Here is an 18,642-nt window from a genome sequence, read left to right on the forward strand (position 1 = left end):
ATTTAAAAATGTAAAAACCAGTCTTAGCTCAAGAGCCATACATAAACAGGCAGCAAGCTAGATTTGGCAGGGAGGCCAGTTTGCCAAACCTGTTTTAAAAATAAGCCATTCCTAAAATGTTTACAAGTGAATGTGCGCTAAGTTAACACTGATCCAAAAACTAAGCAAAGATCTCTTATCAAACTTATAAATGGAGCTTCCACAAATGTTACTGGATAAACGGAACATAGGGAAACATATCAAACAGAATTTAGTACTTTTATTAATAGTTAAGATCACATATTGGGTTGGCCAAAAGGTTCATTCGGTTTTTCCGTAAGATGGCTCTAGTAGCACTTAGTTGTCTTTAACTTCATTCGAAACAATTTTGTTAGATTGTAAGTGACAGCTGTCATATCAGCGTGCATTTAAGAAAAGACTTATCAAAATTGGTGAATTTTTGTGTAGCCATATTCATATTGAAGATGGAAGAAAAAAGCAACATTTTCAGCATCTATCCTTTGTTATTTCAAGAAAGGTAAAAATGCAACTGAAACGCAAAAAAAGATCATGTAGTGTATGGAGAAGGTGCTGTGACTGATTGAAAGTGTCAAAAGTGGTTTGCGGGATTTCCCTAGTGGTCCAGTGGTTAAGAATCCGCCTTCCAATGCAGGGGACTCGGGTTCGATCCCTGGTAGGGGAACTAAGATCCCACATGCCGCGGGGCAACTAAGCCCGAGAACACAACTACTGAGCCCGCAAGCGACAACTACCGAGCCCGTGCGCTCTGAAGCCCGCACGCACCTCAATGAAAGATCCCACATGCTGCAACAAAGATCCTGCATGATGCAACTAAGACCCAACACAGCCAAATAAATTTTTTTTTAAAAGTGGTTTGAGGGGCTTCCCTGGTGGTGCAGTGGTTAAGAATCCACCTGCCAATGCAGGGAACACGGGTTCAAGCCCTGGTCCAGGAAGATCCCACATGCCGCGGAGCAACTAAGCCCAGGCGCCACAACTACTGAGCCCGCGCTCTAGAGCCCGCGAGCAACAACTACTGCGCCCACGTGCCACAACTACTGAAACCCGTGCGCCCAGAGCCCGTGCTCTGCAACAAGAGAAGCCACTGCAATGAGAAGCCCACGCACCTCAACTAAGAGTAACTCCCACTCGCCACAACTAGAGAAAGCCTGCAAGCAGCAACGAAGACCCAACGCAGCCAAAATTTAATTAATTAATTAATTTTTTAAAAGTGGTTTGCAAAGTTTTGTGCTGGAGATTTCTTGCTGGACGATGCTCCACAGTCGGGTAGACCAGTTGAAGTTGACAGCGATCAAATCGAAACATTAACTGAGAACAATCAACGTTATACCACTCGGGAAATAGCCGACATACTCAAGATACCCAAATCAAGCGTTGAAAATCATTTGCACCACCTTGGTTATGTGAATCACTTTGATCTTTGGGTTCCACATAAGTTAAACGAAAGAAACCTTCTTGACCATATTTCCGCATGCAATTCTCTACTGAAACATAATGAAAACATTCTGTTTTTAAAACAAATTGTGACAGGCAATGAAAAGTGGATACTGTACAATAATGTGGAATGGAAGAGATCGCAGGGCAAGCAAAATGAACCACCACCAACCACACCAAAGGCCGGTCTTCATCCAAAGACAGTGATGGTGTGCATATGGTGGGATTGGAAGCGAGTCCTCTATTATGAGGTCCTTCCAGAAAACCAAACGATTAATTCCAACAAGTACTGCTCCCAATTAGACCAACTGAAAGTAGCACTCGATGAAAAGCATCCAGAATTAGTCAACAGAAAACGCATAATCTTCCATTAGGATAACGCAAGACCGCATGTTTCTTTGATGACCAGGCAAAAACTGTTACAGCTTGGCTGGGAAGTTCTGATTCATCCGCTGGATTCACCAGACATTTCACCTCTGGATTTCCATTTATTTAGGTCTTTACAAAATCCTCTTAATGGAAAAAATTTCAATTCCCTGGAAGACTGTGAAAGGCACCTGGAACAGTTCTTTGCTCAAAAAGATAAAAAGTTGTGGGAAGATGGAATTATGAAGTTGCCTGGAAAATGGCAGAAGGTAGTGGAACAAAAGGGTGAATACGTTGTTCAATAAAGTTCTTGGTGAAAATGAAAAATGTGTCTTTCATTTCTACTTAAAAGCTGAAGGCACTTTTTGGCCAACCCAATAAAACTAAGACAAGAATTCAAAACCATATTAAAAAATAAAGATAGCTGCTCACATGAGAAGATGTTGAACACCATTAGCCATCAGGGAAACACAGATTAAAACCACAATGAGATATCATTACATATGTATCAGAATGGCTAAAATAAAAAACAGTAATACCACGAAATGCTGTTGAGCGCACAGAAAAATTGTATTATTCAAACATTACTCGTCCAGAAAACAACTCGGCAGTTTCTTTAGAAACTAGACATGCAACTACCATTATTACCTAGCAATTGGACTCCTGGGCTTTTATCTGATGTTCACACAAAAACCTGCACATGAATGTTCACAGCAGCTTCATTTATAATAACTAAAAACTGGAATCAGCCCAGATGTCCTTCAACAGGTTAAACAAACTATGGTGCTTCTGCACCATGCACACTATGCAGCAATAAAAAGGAATGGCCGACCACAGGCAACAACTTGGATGAGACTCCAGAAAAGTATGCACAGCAAAAAAGGCCAGTCCCCACCAAAGGCTATATGTATGGTATGACTCCATTTATATGACTTTTTTGAAATGACAAAATTGTAGAAATGAAGAATAGGACAGATTAGTCGTTGGGGGAGGCCCCCCCAACCCCTGCAAAGGGAAAGGGGGTGTGTAAAAAGGGCTACTCAAGGGTCCCTTGTTGTTTTGGAGCTATTCAGCACTTTGTGGTGGTAAGTATATGAACCTATACAGATGGTAAAATTATATTGAACTTCATACACATACACACACACACACAAACAGACCCAAATGAGTACAAGTAAAACTGGAGAGATGTGAATAGGACTGGATAGATTTTAACAACATCAATAACCTAGCTGTGATGCTATACTACACAATGTTACCTGCAAAGGTTATACTGTAAAATGGGGAAATAGAGGAAAGTATACAAAGGATCTCTCTGTATTATTTCTTACAACTGCAGGAATCAACAAATAACTAAGTCAAAATTTTAATTTAAAGAAAGATGACTGCTATGAAGAAACAATGAAGATATAACTTAAAATGATGGTTCCCAAGCACGAAAACTAAAATAATCAAATATATAACCAAAGGAACCTTTCTCAAGCTACAAAACTACGCAGCTCTCACCCACATAGCACACAAAAATCACATCCTGACCAAACTACCCTAAATTTGGAGAATTCTAAAAAAATAGAACTTACCCTTGGTTCTCTAAAACACTACCCGCCAAAGACAATAAAATGAGATCTATCGTCAATGGCCCAAAGATTTTTATGTCCTGACACAATTGTCTTTCATTTATAAAGGCTATAAGAACACAATATACAAAAGAAGTAATAAAATATGCCACTCACACGTCACCTTTCAAGCAATGACTGTATCAAGCACTCCAGCCAACCAAGAGAATTAAAATTAAGCACACAAAATGGATAAACTGTCATACAACTATTTAATGGGATACTACTAATTAAAAGGATCCATTTACTGTTATAACATGGATTCTCAAATGTAGTATGCTAAGTGAAAGAAACCAGATTCAAAAGCTACATACACTTACAGTACATATATGACATTTTGGAAAAGGCAAAACTATAGGGACAAAAAACGGATTAGTGGTTACCAGTTGCTGGGAATGGAGGTAAGAGCTGACTACGAAAGGGCTCCAGAGAATCTGGGGAAGCGTGAAAACTTTTGTATCTCGGCATCCGGTGGCAGGGTCTGGGGAAGGGGCGGCAGGTACCATGTCGAGCCGCAAAGGTGGCAAGAAGAAGCCCCTGAAGCAGCCCAAGAAGCAAGCCAAGGAGATGGACAAGAAGACAAGGCATTCAAGCAGAAACAGAAGGAGGGGCAAGCGAAGGCCGCTGGAAAGGCCTCCTGGCCACAGGTGGAATTAAGAAGTCTGGCAAAAAGTAATGTTCCTTGTGCCTGAGGCAATGATGATCCTTAATTCCATTCCTGTTTAAACATCTGGATTCCCTGCCATCACATCTTTGCCACCTACAGCTAGAATCAAGTGTTGTCTTGGAATCCATTGTACATTTAAGAATAAACTTTCGTAAAAAAAAAAAAAAAAAAACTTTTATATCTCGACTGTGGTGATTACAAGAATATACGCATTTGTCAAAATCTACAGAAGTGTATGCTAAAATAATAGTGAATTTCACTGTATGCAAAATTGTATCTTAAAAATGAGGGAAAAAATTACACAAGAGGTAGAATAGCACTATAAAGACTAACAGTATTATTCCCATTCTAAGAACAGAAGTGAAGAAAATAATCTAAACTACAAGTATTGATAAACAAAAATGTTCATTACAACACCACCAACATTAGTAAAAATTAGAAACCTAAATGATCAATATTAAGACATTATTACAGAAAAGAATGTGGCCACTACATAGAGTAGAATGTGGTATAACCTTAAAATTATCTATGGAAATAATATATCATAAAAAAAATTTTGATATGTTAGACCCAAAAAAAAAAAAAGAAAACTATAATCACAGAAATGTTTTTATTTTATCTCAATTGTTTCACAAAAGATTTCGAGTGACTTAGAAAATCAAATAACTTCCACTACTGAGAAAATTAAGGCAAAGGGAAAATGAAAAGAGCCTACTTTATAAAGTGTATGCAATTAAGTCCTATATACTTATTATAAATGAGCCATAAATTTAGTTCTAACCTCTCTCTAATGGTTAACCAAAACAGAGAAATGATTAGTAAAAACTCATACTGCCCATCAAACTTTAAAAAAAGCACAGCTCAAGAAATTATTATCCTTGTTATTAGAGATGAGATGATTTACATTTTTTTAAGTTTTGAATAAAAACACTAGATGGACATGTTACAAAAGGTAAACTAACAGATTCTGAACGTTGAATTATAGTTGGGGGTTGGTTGGATTTTGGTTTGTTTCTAGGGTGTTTTTATTTTTATAATTTTATAATTATCTATACTTTCCGAAATGTTTACAATGAGCATTTACTGATTTTTAGAATTCAAAAATACCTACAAGTCATTATTTTTAATGGAGGGAAAAAAACATTTTATTTGATTTTTAAATCACTGTTAATTAGGATACAGAGAACGGAATTAGGCCATGGAAAGAGTCCTTAGTTCACTTACAATATTAAGAAACAAAATTACATTCATTACCAATAGAAATGACTCTTGTTTTGTTTTAACATATCTGCAAAAGTAGTTGATATATTTCTAGACGTAAGGGGAATAAACTCTAGTGTGGTAACAAAGGTGATCTATATTATTAATCTAACATTTCTCAAGTTTGAACAGTTCATTATTACAGTTACAATATAAATAGTTGGCACAGGAGACAGGAGCTCCCTTACCTAAAAGTTCTTCTGCCAGGGAACCTAGTAAATGTCTTCCTCCATTCAGCAGCCTTGAAGCTAACCCTCACTCCTCCTTTGTTTCAACATTCTATTGTTTGTAGTATGTAAGGGAATAGGAATTCTCAATGAGTAAGTCTATCCAGATAAATCACTGCAACATAATTAAAGAGGGCAGCTACCAAACACATCAAGTAGCTCATTCTGGACTTCATGAGCCTGAGAGAGAACATAATACATAAATCCAAAACTATATCTGTGGGAGAAAATATTTTAATAGAATTCTATCTCTTCTGAATTAAAAAAAACAGCTAAAGATGTACTAATCAAGATATCAGTGATTCTTAACCAAGAGACAGAATACAAGGGAGGAGGCAGAGCTTAATAAACTTTTAGTATTACATACACTGGTATGTATTTTGTGTGGTTTGTTTAATTCTTTACAGAATTCCACCTAATGTTATGCAAATAGTAAACCTTCATTTGCTCTTTTTTGAGAACAGCTACTATCTTTAGTTTCTTACCCTGCTGTTTGTATTACTGTGAGATCATGAACCATGGAAGTTTTCCCTCTTGGGGTTGAGAGGGACTTCAGGTATAAATGTATTAGGTTTTAAACTTGGAGACTGTGGGTGCTGTAGAATAATGTTTGAAATTGGATTTTAAAAAATCAAAACACATGTTTTTATTTCCTACATTAAAAATAATGGCTTTTAGGAAATTTTGAACTCTAAAAACAATAAATCCTCACCGTAAACAGTTTGGAAAGTAGGGACAGCAAACTACAAAATGGCGAATGAAGGCTATTAAGAAAATTAAATCAGGGAAGGGAGACAGAGTTGCAATTAAAATAATGTTCACAGAAAGTCTCACTGAGAAGGTAACATTTAAGCAAAGGACTGGAAGGAGGTAAAGGAGCAACCTTCACAGACATCTGAGAAGACATCTGAGACAGGAGCACTCAAGCAAATGGAACTGCAAGTCAAAACCCTGGGGGATGGGGCATGCCTGTGATTCTAGAAACAACAAAAATTGCTTTAATGTCATTCCAAATACCATTAAAATACAACAAATAAAAGTCTAGACCTAGGCAAAAAGCAGATCAGTAGTTGCTGCTGGGAGGAATTACAAAGGGCCAACAAAACTTTTGCAGAAGACGGCAACTGTCATTATCTTGATTGTAGTGATGGTTTCACAGGTGAATACTTTGATATTTCAAAACTTAACAAATTATTCATTTAAAATGGGTGCATTTTATTATGTCAATTATACCTCAATAAAGATTATTGTTTTATAAAAATGAAAACTTCTAACCCTAGAGCAAGAATAAACATATCAATAAAACAAATGAGTCAAAACAGATCCATATATGGGGAGACTTAATTTATTATAAACGAGGTCTTTCAAATCAATAAATAGTGCTAGGATCAGTAGCTACCTATCTGAGGAAAAGTAAAATTACATCATTACTTCCTGCCCACAAAATACAAAGAAATAAACTCCAGATTAATTAAAGATGAAAATATAAAACTAGAACTATAAAAATATTACAAGAAACACAGGAGATTGGGTAAGGGATGACCTAAGAGCATAAAGATAAAGAAATCAAAAGGTACAATAAACACAGTTAAAAGACATATAAAAAGCTTTGTAAATCTAGGAAAATATTACAGAAAAAAGTGGTCAAAGAATACTGATAAGGTGTTGGTGGAACTTTAAATTGCTACAATCTATCTGGAAAACAATGTGGAAATATGTATCAAAATTTTAAACACATTCTTTTGTTTGGTCTGTCACTTTCACTTCTCTGAATATATTCTAATACAAAAATATAACTGCAGTATTGTTTACTACAGCATTGTTTAGAATGTCAAAAGCTGAAAACAACCTAAAAGTCCATCAAACTGGGATAAAACAGTCAAATTATTGTACTTCCATATACTATGGCCCTTAAAAAAAAATAGAGGTATTTACTGACCTAAAAGGATGACCACAATGTATTAAGGAGGAAAAGACTACCATGCAGCGTGTGTGTGCCTGGGCTACGTATGCATATAATATACTTAGAGAGCGAATGATCCCATTTAGTTTAAAACTACAATGCATTCATATATCTGTTTATATATGCACAGAAAAAGTCTGGAAGGAAATGAACCAAACGGTTAAAAGTAGTTAACTCTAAAAAACAAATTATTGACATTTTTTAGAACAATCATGTACTATCAAAAAATTTACATTTTAAACAGAAAGTAGATTATTGGGGACTTCCCTGGTGGTCCAGTGGTTAACAATCCGCCTTCCAATGCAGGGGAGCACTCAGGCAGGGAACTAAGATCCCACATGCCGCAGGGCAACTAAGCCCACGTGCCACACAAAGAAGAACCCGCGCACCACAACAAAGACACAGCACAGCCAAAAAATAAATAAAGTTTTCTTTTTAAAAAAAGTAGATTGGGGGGAGGGGCGGGAAAAAAAAAAAAAGTAGATTGATTGCCTAGGGATGGGGGGGTAATGACGGAAGTGGAAAGTGACTACTAATGGGTACAGGTTTTCTTTTGGGGGTGATGAAGAACGTTCCCTTTGATTGTGGTGATGACTGCACAACACTGAATATACTGAAAACCACTGATCAGTACATTTTAAATGGGTGAACTGTATGGTGTGTGAATGATATCTCAATAAAGCTGTTTTACTTTAGAACAAAATCCATAACCAAAATATAGAACAAAAATTTTGCAATTTAATATTCACACTGTATTTTATACTATGTCCCAATGGAAACCTTAAACCCAGACAGCAACTGTTAAAAAGCTTCAAACAGGAAAAATGAGTCACTATTCTTAAGAGCAGTTCACCATTGACAATATAGGAGTAAATTACAACCTTCATTCTATCTTCATTAGGATACTATCCTTCTTGAACTATCCTAGTAGATAATATTACCTTCTGAGAAAAGGAATGAACTTTGAAAATGTATTAGGTTGAAACAATATGGCAGTTTCCCAATACCAGATGTGACTATGAACAAAGTTTCAGTGTTTCACAAATTAAGGAAAGTAAACCTTGTTCCTACAGCTGCTTCTGTTTGCCTAGCTCTGACATGGTTTCAAGAACTCTCCTCTCACTATACCCACCCCCCCCCCGCCAAAAAAAGCATAAAAGCAGAGTTGATAGAAATTACTTTAAAAGTTCCTTAATACAACTCTCCAATAAATGCTTACTGGCTCCTTATCTTCAGGCCCAAGACCCTACATTCTGTTACATGTTACACCTTAACAATTCAAAATGACTCTTCAAAATAAAATACTCTACTCAGTAAGTCTCTTCAATAAGCCCTGATGACATAATGTATTCATTCATCATTTATACGTACATACTATTTGCCAGGGGCTAGGGATGTAAGGCTGAAAGATTCTATAAGAAGAACCATCACAGCGGTTCTTAACCTAGGTGGACATGAGGATAACCCAGGAGTTGTTTTTAAAAAATACATAAACTCCACCTCATCACTGGATATTTTGATTCACTAGGTCTGGACTTAAGCCCAAGAATCTGTTTTGAAACAGATTACTAGCACCCAATGGTGAAGGAAAAAGTAAATATTCAATTCCAATACTGGGAGCCGAATGCTTCAATAAGATGTGTACCAAATGATGGTAGCACCAAAAGAGGACACCCAACCTATAAGAAAAGAGGTAAGTAAAGGGGAAGGTTTATCAGAGATAAAGATACTTTAGTTGAAGATGAGGAAAGTGGCTAAGTGGATGAGGAAGGAAGGAGATTCCAAGCAGAGAAAACTACATAAATGAAACTAGCACAACTACGTTGAGGAACTGCACAAACTATAAAAATAGCATGTGTGTTCAGAAAATTAGGATACTTCAGTAAAGCTGAAGTGGAGTGCCAGTAAAGACTGGAGAGGTAAGCTATCTCAGAACACGAAGTGTGTACACTACGCTATGCTGAGGAGATTGAAAGTTAATTATCCTAAAAGCAACCAAAAAGCCAAAAACAAAATTTAGGCAAGAATGAGACATAAGCAGACTCGTGTCTTCAGAAATAACAATTTGGCAGCAACACAGAAAATAGCCAGAAGGAAGAAAAGACGGAGGGTGCAAAAAAACAGTCAGAAGACTACTGTAAATGTCCAAGCAAGAAATATGAGCCTATCAAATAAGGCAATACGGATATAACCTTGGAACTGTTTGAGGCAGGAGGCAGGAATCTAAGATTCCTGGGTTGCCTGAAATGGAGATGCCACACACAGAAATAGGATATAGGGAATGAAACTAATGAGTTCAGTTTTGAAGGTCATCTGCTTGAACATGCCATTTACTGAGCATCTATTATGCATCAACTACTGGGCTCCTATAATTAGACGTGCAAACTAAACTTTTACTAGTGTCCCTAAATTATAAATATATGAGCAACAAGTACGGTTTAAAATGTGTGAAAATGTGTAAGAGAGGCCAGTGTGTGTGTGTTACAGATAAGCTGACTACTCCATGATGAAGAACAGTAGCGTCTCCAAACAGATTGGTCTTGTGGAAAGAGCATGAGCTAATCACCTTAAAACACGGCATCTCATTTTTCTGACCCTGCATTTCCCCATCCATAAAATGGAAATAATAAAAACAACATAGAGTTACTGGCGGTTCAAATCATATATAGAAAGATTTGATCAGTCTGGCACACAGCTTACTGAGTACATGTCCATAAAACTTATAGATGCAGAAACGTACTCAATACTAAAATAAAAGTACCTCTAGATCTCATTAGATACACTCAACCCATCCTAACAACCTCAGTTCAACACACTAACATTCTTTTAATTAAAACAGAGATAATTAATGTAAAGGAAACCACTGCACTGGAAAAAGAGTTAAATGATTTCTAAGATCTTTTTCTTTCATTCATTCATTCATTCATTCATTCATGGCTGTGTTGGGTCTTCGTTGCTGCGCATGGGCTTTCTCTAGTTGTGGCGAGCGGGGGCTACTCTGTTGCAGTGCACGGGCTTCTCATTGCGGTGGCTTCTCTTGCTGTGGAGCACGGGCTCTAGGCATGCGGGCTTCAGTAGTTGCGGCACACGGGCTCAGTAGTTGTGGCTCGCGGGCTCTAGAGCACAGGCTCAGTAGCTGTGGCGCACAGGCTTAGTTGCTCCGCAGCATGTGGGATCTTCACGGACCAGGGCTCGAACCCGTGTCCCCTTTATTGGCAGGCGGATTCTTAACCAGTGCGCACCAGGGAAGCCCCTAAGATCTTTTCCAACACCAAAATTCCACTGGAAATGTATCAATTCACCAACTCGCTTTCGTTCAATATGGTAAACCAAACTCTTAATAGAAGGTATAAAATTTGTCTTTTTTCTTTTTTTAACATATAAAAATTTCTGGGTTTAAGTTCGCTGGCAGTTCAGTAGTTAGCACCAGGCACTTTCACTGCGGTGGGCCTGAGTTCGGTCCCTAGTTACCTAATTAAGATCCCGCAAGCCACACAGCGCAGTCAAAAAAAAAAAATTCAGGGTTTGAAATCTGTAAAAATTCAAAATGTACAAGAAGAAACCAAATTACCTATAATCTCCCCACCCACATAAATAAAAGTAATATTTTGCCATATTTCCTCACAGTCCTTTTTCCACATACATCACTCTTAATGGATACACAGAGCTTACAGTCTATTTTCTAGATAGTAAGTTAATAAATAAAGGAACTGTATCTATAAAATTATTCTCACCTGATTTGTTTCTGCCACCCAAACACACGACAGCCCCATCTTAGCAGTCATTTCAATACACTCACTGAAATCCTCATTTTGAAACAACTTTCTTTATAATTCCTTCCTCCCTTCATGAAACTGTAAGTTTCTCTGGAGAAAGAACAATATATTAATTTCATTGTTTTGTATTTTACTAGGCTTCTGACCTAAATAAGCAGTAGCTCCCTAATTTGGCCAATTGGGGGAAAAAAGAACAACCTGAATCAATAAATTCTTAGCAAATTAAAGATTACTTTTTACTTAACAGCAGATACAGTGCTTTTAAACACATATGATAACTAGGATTAAGTTAATGAACCATTCCCTTGTTAAAGTCCTTGGGGAAACTTTCTTTAATAGAGAAAAATTATTTGTCATTAGCAGATCAATTAACTGTATATTCATGACATCTAAAGAGCAGAGCTCCCTGAAAACACCTGTTCTTTACAATGTAAGCATTCCTCTTCCCGGGGTTGTAAACAAGTTTATTTATGCTGTTAACCTGAAAACACATTCTTCATAGATAAAGAAGAAAGCCGTTAGCCCCAGTAAAACTTGTCACTTGGAAAAATTCCAATCCATGGTGTAAAGCTGTAGATAAAGTAACCTCCAAACTCTATTTCTAAAAAGCACCGGCATCAGTGAAGAAATCTCCATTATTTTTCTGTCTGTATATTAGACTTATGTACCTTTAAAAATCTTTAGGTACCCAAAAGAAATGAAAGTATACGTCAAGACAAAAACTTGTACATGAATGTTCACAATAGTACTGTTCACAATAGCCAAAACGTAGAAACCACCCAAAGGTCCATCAACTGATAAATGGATAAATAAAATGTGCTATAGGGGCTTCCCTGGTGGTGCAGTGGTTGGGAATCCACCTGCCAATGCAGGGGACACAGGTTCATGCCCTGGTCCGGGAAGATCCCACACGCGGCGGAGCAACTAAGCCCGTGCGCCACAACTACTGAGCCTACGCTCTAGAGCCCGCGAGCCAGAACTACTGAAGCCCACATGCCTAGAGCCCGTGCTCCGCAACAAGAGAAGCTACCACAATGAGAAGCCCGTGCACCACAGCTAGAGAAAGCCCACGCACAGCAAAGACCCGACGCAGCCAAAAATAAATAAATAAATAAATAATTTTTTTTAAAAAAAATGTTCTATATGTCTATTAAATGGACTGTTATTCAGAAATAAAAAGGAATGAGGTACTGATCCATGCTACAAGACAGATGAACCTTTAAAACACTGTTAAGTGAAAAAAGCCAGTCACAAAGGACCACATACTGTATGATTCCATTTATATGAAATGCCCAGAAGAGACAAATGCATAGACACAGAAAGGAGACTGGTGGTTACCTAAGGCTGGAGAGTGACTGCTACTGGTACAGATTGTGAGGAATAATGAAAATGTTCTAAAATTGACTGTGGTGATGGCTGCACAACTCTGCGAATATACTAAAAACCAATGAATTGTACACTTTAAGTGGATGAATTATATATCAATAAAGCAGCTATAAAAAAATCTTTAGGGACTTCCCTGGCGGCACAGTGGTTAAGAATCCATCTGCCAATGCAGGGGACACGGGTTCGAGCCCTGGTCCTGGAAGATTCCACATGCCATGGAGCACCTAAGCCCATGCGCCACAACTACTGAGCCTGCGCTCTTGAGCCCACGTGCCACAACTACTGAAGCCCACGCGCCCAGAGCCCATGCTCTGTAACAAGAAAAGCCACTGCAATGGAAAGCCCATGCACTGCAGCAAAGAGTAGCCCCTGTTCACCACAACTAGAGAAAGCCTGCACGCAGCAACAAAGACCAAACGCAGCCAAAAATTAATTAATAAGAATAAAATAAAATAAAAATAAAGAATTAAACAGGAAATGCTTTCTTAAAAAAAATCTTTAGGGCCCCCAATTTCCACAAACCTAAAAGTTTTCCTAATGAGATTCATAAAAACACTAAGAAAGGTATTTTAACCACAAAAGAGCATTTACTAAAGGCAATAAATAGACAAATCCATGTATGCTAAATCTTCTGAAACTATTAACACGCAATTTAAAAACAATACTCAAAAAATATTACATGAAAAAAACATGACGAACACTCCTCTTCAACTGCAGGTTTTACCACCAATGCCATGTACACCCTTCAGCCCGAGTTCTTCAATCAAGTTTCCAAATATTAAATTCACCCAACCTATTGCCAATCACTGACCACCACTTCTCACAATATTCATAGCAGGGAGCAAAATGCCAGAGCAGTCTTCTGAGCTAAAGCCACACTCCCATTTACAGCTCCTTATTACATCTAGAAGATACAGAAAGTGAATGTAAAAATTAGGGAAGAAATCCCTCAACAACAACAAAAACTCTTACCCTATCCTCAGCACTTAGTACTCTTCGCATTGTGTTAACTGTCAGTCCTGTGTTCCTCTATGAGTGTTAAGTCATTTCCCAAGAGTGAACAGATTCTAAGCAAGGGCTAGAACATTTTTTTTTTTAAGTTTTTCCACAATACCCAGAAGCGTAATTCCGTACTCAGGCTCAGCCTGTAGAAAATATTAAGCAAATGCTGTTGCCTGAGAGAAAATGGACACATGCACAAAAGATGTGTGTCTCATATGCAAGTACAGAGAGGTGTGATGAAAAACAATATCATATCACTTTATGATTTACAAAGCACTTTCAACCACATCCAAACTGAAATCTGAAACACACCTCTTCCTGAGAACTACTGTGTTTTTCTCTTACTAAGAATCTCATGATTCATCCCATTTCCCTCTTTTCTTTGGCCACACCCAGAGCAGATTCTATAACCCACCACTCCGGTATGTATTTCTAAACTCTACATTTACCCTTTTCATCTTCCTAACATACCCCTATTTTCCCATTACTACATCTCATTACCACCTATCTTATAAATTTTTTTCTTAATTCCACAACAAAAACCTTTTGAAACGAAACAAAGTAAAGATATATCATAAACTGCTGCAAGGTGCCATCTCGGAGGCACATACATCTAGAACCACACAGCATTAGAGAATGAATACTTTTTTTTTACACTGGAATCTAATCCTTAACACCGGAAAATCGTTCTTAAAGTTATACTCAAAGAAAACCTGCTGATGATCCTTTTGAGCAAGTATGTAATGTTTTCAAGTCTCTGTGAACTCCAAATATAATGAAAAAGGCTCCAAGAGTACAAGTGAAACAGAAAACATTGAAAAACATGAAAGCATTGATTACTCAGCTTTAACGCATGTTAACTAAATGCCACTGGCCCAAATGCTGAGGAATCTAAGCAATCTACCCAGAAAGAAAAGAGATGCATGGTCTAACAGAGTCAAAGAGCAGGGACAACAGAAAAAGATCTCCAGGGAATGAGGAGATTCTCAGTATGGGAATACTTGGGTTCCCTCCCAGTTTAACATAGTATTTATTAATTATAAAGTGTAAAGATTAACTCACAGCTACCGGAGATTAAGAAAGATAGACATGTCAGTATACAACTAGAAGACAACGTTACCAAGTGGAAAAAAAAGGGGGGGGTTACAAATAATAGAGTCAGAAAGAATCTATCCACTGAATTCTGCCTGGCTATCTAGAATATCTCCCACCAGCTGTCAATCTATGGTAGATACTGATAACACCTAGCGCCAAAAGACTACTAACAAAAGCAAGAAAACTCTGGAGTTGTCCTCTAAATTTCCTTTCTCCCAAAGCAGAGTTTTTAACCTATCTCTGCCCCTTAAAATCTAGTACAGAGGCCACAGTTCAACTGATCAACCTTAAAATTTTTTCCCTATTTCATCACACACTTTATCTCACAACAGTTTACAGAGAAAACAGATTTCACAATGAGAGAATAAAATAATCACAAGTCAAAGACCTGACCCTGGCTTTCACATGATGAAACCTTTAGAAAAGATCTGAAGTTATAAAAATTACTGTTAAAATAAATATGTAAGTTTTGTAAGCAGCATTTTTAAATAGTATTATTTACTTAGGGAGACGTGTTTTCCTGTGTGTGTGTTTTTTCTTTTTTGGCGGAGCCACACAGCTTGTGGGATCTTAGCTCCCCGACCAGGGACTGAACCTGGGCCCTAGCAGTGAAAGCGCCAAGTCCTAACCACTGTACCGCCAGGGAATTCCCTCTAGTGTTTTATACATAATATCTTGATCCACATCCATTGTCTTGTTTACTATGAGTAAATTTTACAGGCCAAAAAAGAAAAGAAAAATTCATGGTACTTCTTTCCCTCACTCCCCTCCAAAGACCTCAATCTGGCCCAAAAATGAGGACTTCAAAGTTTCTAACTGTACCAAACACAATAATTTTATGTATTAAAACAAGTGATTCTTAATATGTTTATATTCTTAAGGTAGAAAAGACAAATACAGAGGACTTCCCTGGTGGCCCAGTGGGTAAGACTCAGGGCTCCCAATGCAGGGGGCCCAGGTTCTATCCCTGGTCAGGGAACTAGATCCCACATGCATGCCAACTAAAGATCCCGCATGCTGCAACTAAACATGCCACAACGCAGATCCCGTGTGCTGCAACTGAGACCCCCCGCCCCCCGGCACAGTGATTCTCCACAGAGAGATATGCCTCCCACTCTTCAATTATATTACACTCTCTACACTCTCTACTGATGCTTGAGCAAGTGGCCACTACCTATTGCCATGTGTTTCTCAGCAGGACAGCTGAGCTGAGATTCACTGCTTGAGCTGAGATTCACTGCTTTACCTGAGTGCAAATCTGAAGAACTTCGTGGTCTTCCCTCATTCAATCAACACAAAAACTTCATACACCTCCTGGGAAAGGGGCATGAAAAACACAACAGTCTCTGCCCTAGCATAGTTCAGTCCAGGAGGTTAAGCTCAACACCAAAACCAGTAAGTTACAGTACACTCTGATGACTGTAGGAGAGGTAATTTGTGGGTGGCCCACACTGCAACATAGCAACTACCCTAATGCAGTTCCCTAAGGCTATTCATTATACCACGTATCCAGACCAACAGAACTGTGTATGATGAGTGCCAATTCCAAGTTGGGTCACTGGTTTAGGACCCCTTGGTATGAACAGGTTTTGCCATTTAACATCAACTGTGGATAAAACTGGTCAAAAAGTCAGATGTGATTCCGTATGATGTGGCTCAGCACTAGAGCCCAGAGTAAGCCTTCACAGCACAGCACAGCACACAACCAGATTTTAGATCTTAGAGCTCTGCTAAGGACTGACCCAGAGTCTGACTTGCCCACCTAGCGAAGAACAAGCCAAGCACCTCGATTCTCCTTTCAGCTTTTACCCATCAGCCTATCATTAGAAAAGCCAACACAAGATTTTACAGATCTATAATATCTATAAATTTACAAATTTATCTATAAATTATAAAATTAATATCTATAATTTTACAGATCTATTATAAATCATAATACAGATTTTAAAAACCAACGTTCATGATTTTTAAACAATGTTTAGCCAAATAACGCAAAAGTTACAGGCCTTCCACCTTTGCCCCCTAGACAGATACCATCCAAACCAAACACCTCCCACCTTGGTCTCACTCTACACACACAGCTGCCTACATCTCAAATTCAACAGCTATTCTACCAAATTTAATTACCTTGTCCACAAACCAGATTCCCTTCTATATTCCTTTTCCTCTATTACTTTATTTTCCCAGGGACCAAAACTTTCTAATTCAATCACCGATTCTGTGGTCCCATCCCATCTTTTCCACTGCTCACACCAGGGCTGTTACAGTAGTTATCGAATTAGTCTCAGCCCTCACCAACTCCAATTTCTTTTTTTCTTTTTTTTTTTTTTTAATTTATTTATTTTTTAATTTATTTATTTTTGGCTGTGTTAGGTCTTCATTGCTGCGTGCGGGTTTTGTCTAGTTGCGGCGAGCGGGGGCTACTCTTCGTTGCGGAGCACGGGCTTCTCATCACGGTGGCTTCTCTTTTTGCGGAGCACCGGCTCTACGCATGCGGATTTCAGTAGTTGCAGCACGCGGGCTCAGTAATTGTGGCTCGTGGGCTCCAGAGCACAGGCTCAGTAGTTGTGGCGCACGGACTTAGTTGCTCCGCGGCATGTGGGATCTTCCCAGACCAGGGCTCGAACCTGTGTCCCCTGCATTGGCAGGCAGATTCTTAACCACTGCACCACCAGGGAAGCCCTCCAATTTCTTATTGCCAACTCAACCTTCCCAAAACACCACTAGATAAAAGCCACTCCATACTTACACAATAAAAACTCCTGCTGCCTACTGAATTAAACCTTAGCCTGGCATCCAAGGCCCTTATCTTTATGACAATGTCCTTTTTTCCCAGCTTTATTTTAAGGCCACAGGATTAGGGGCTTATGCATTCAATAACTTTCTTCTGACGCTCTATCATATGCCAAATTCTAGGAACTGGGACACTGAAATGAGTAAAATTTGATCCCCACCTCCAAGACTCCAAGTAAATAGGAAACAAATATAGTACCTTAAGTAATAGACACATAAGATAAAAAGTGCCCTAAGTGCCAAAGAAGCCCCCTATACCTCATATTTCTTAGTACTGCTCACCTACACATAGTAGATGCTTACGAAGTAGCACTGATGATTGTTCCAATAAAGCAAAGACCTATGATCAATATGCTCAATAAATTTCTGTTGACAAATTCCACCTCCCCATTTCTACTATGGTAAAGAACTGTGGAACACTGGCTGCCTGTCCTGGAAGGGTCAAGGGGAAGCACAACTGAGAGCACAGATTTGCAAGCGTGCGTGTGACTGACTTGTTTCTGAAGAACAGAAGCACTAGAGGCCTCATGAAAGACGTCAGTTCTTTTTGCTGGTCAGTACTCAGATACCCGCAACATAAAATAAACCTTTGCAAATTCAACCTATACCCAATTCCAAAGAATAGCCGGATGAAAACATTCTAACCCTTTCATCACCATCAGGAAGTCAGCAAACACAGCTAAACTCTCTTCTCAGTAAAATATGCTGTGATTCCAGCTTTGGTCTTGGATTAGTAAAAGCAAGCATGTTAAAATTAACCAAATGAAGCAAGTGCTTAGAACAAGAGAACAAAGATGATTAAAACTTAAAAGCCACAACCACTCCTCTCTATACAAAACATTAGATATATCAGTTCCATTTCAAATTTCACTTGAGCAGCTGATTTTTTATCAACTTCCTACTACTTTCAACCATAACATCTTAAAAACAAAAGTCACCAACACCCAACAGGAAAAGCTCTAAAATATGTATTCGGGCTATAAACAGCTCAAACAGACCTTAAAAGATTATATGTTAAGAGCAAAAAAGTATACTC

At 38.3% G+C, this 18,642-nt stretch overlaps 1 protein-coding gene across 16 annotated transcripts in view; it reads right to left on the bottom strand.

Moving 5' to 3' along the window:
* The window catches only part of PUM1 (pumilio RNA binding family member 1), a 130,048-nt gene that overhangs the window by 105,619 nt on the left and 5,787 nt on the right, over nucleotides 1-18,642 (bottom strand). The gene's annotated exons all lie outside the window — the stretch shown is intronic.

This window comes from Balaenoptera acutorostrata, chromosome 1 (assembly GCF_949987535.1).
Source record: "Balaenoptera acutorostrata chromosome 1, mBalAcu1.1, whole genome shotgun sequence".
Lineage (NCBI taxonomy): Eukaryota > Metazoa > Chordata > Mammalia > Artiodactyla > Balaenopteridae > Balaenoptera > Balaenoptera acutorostrata.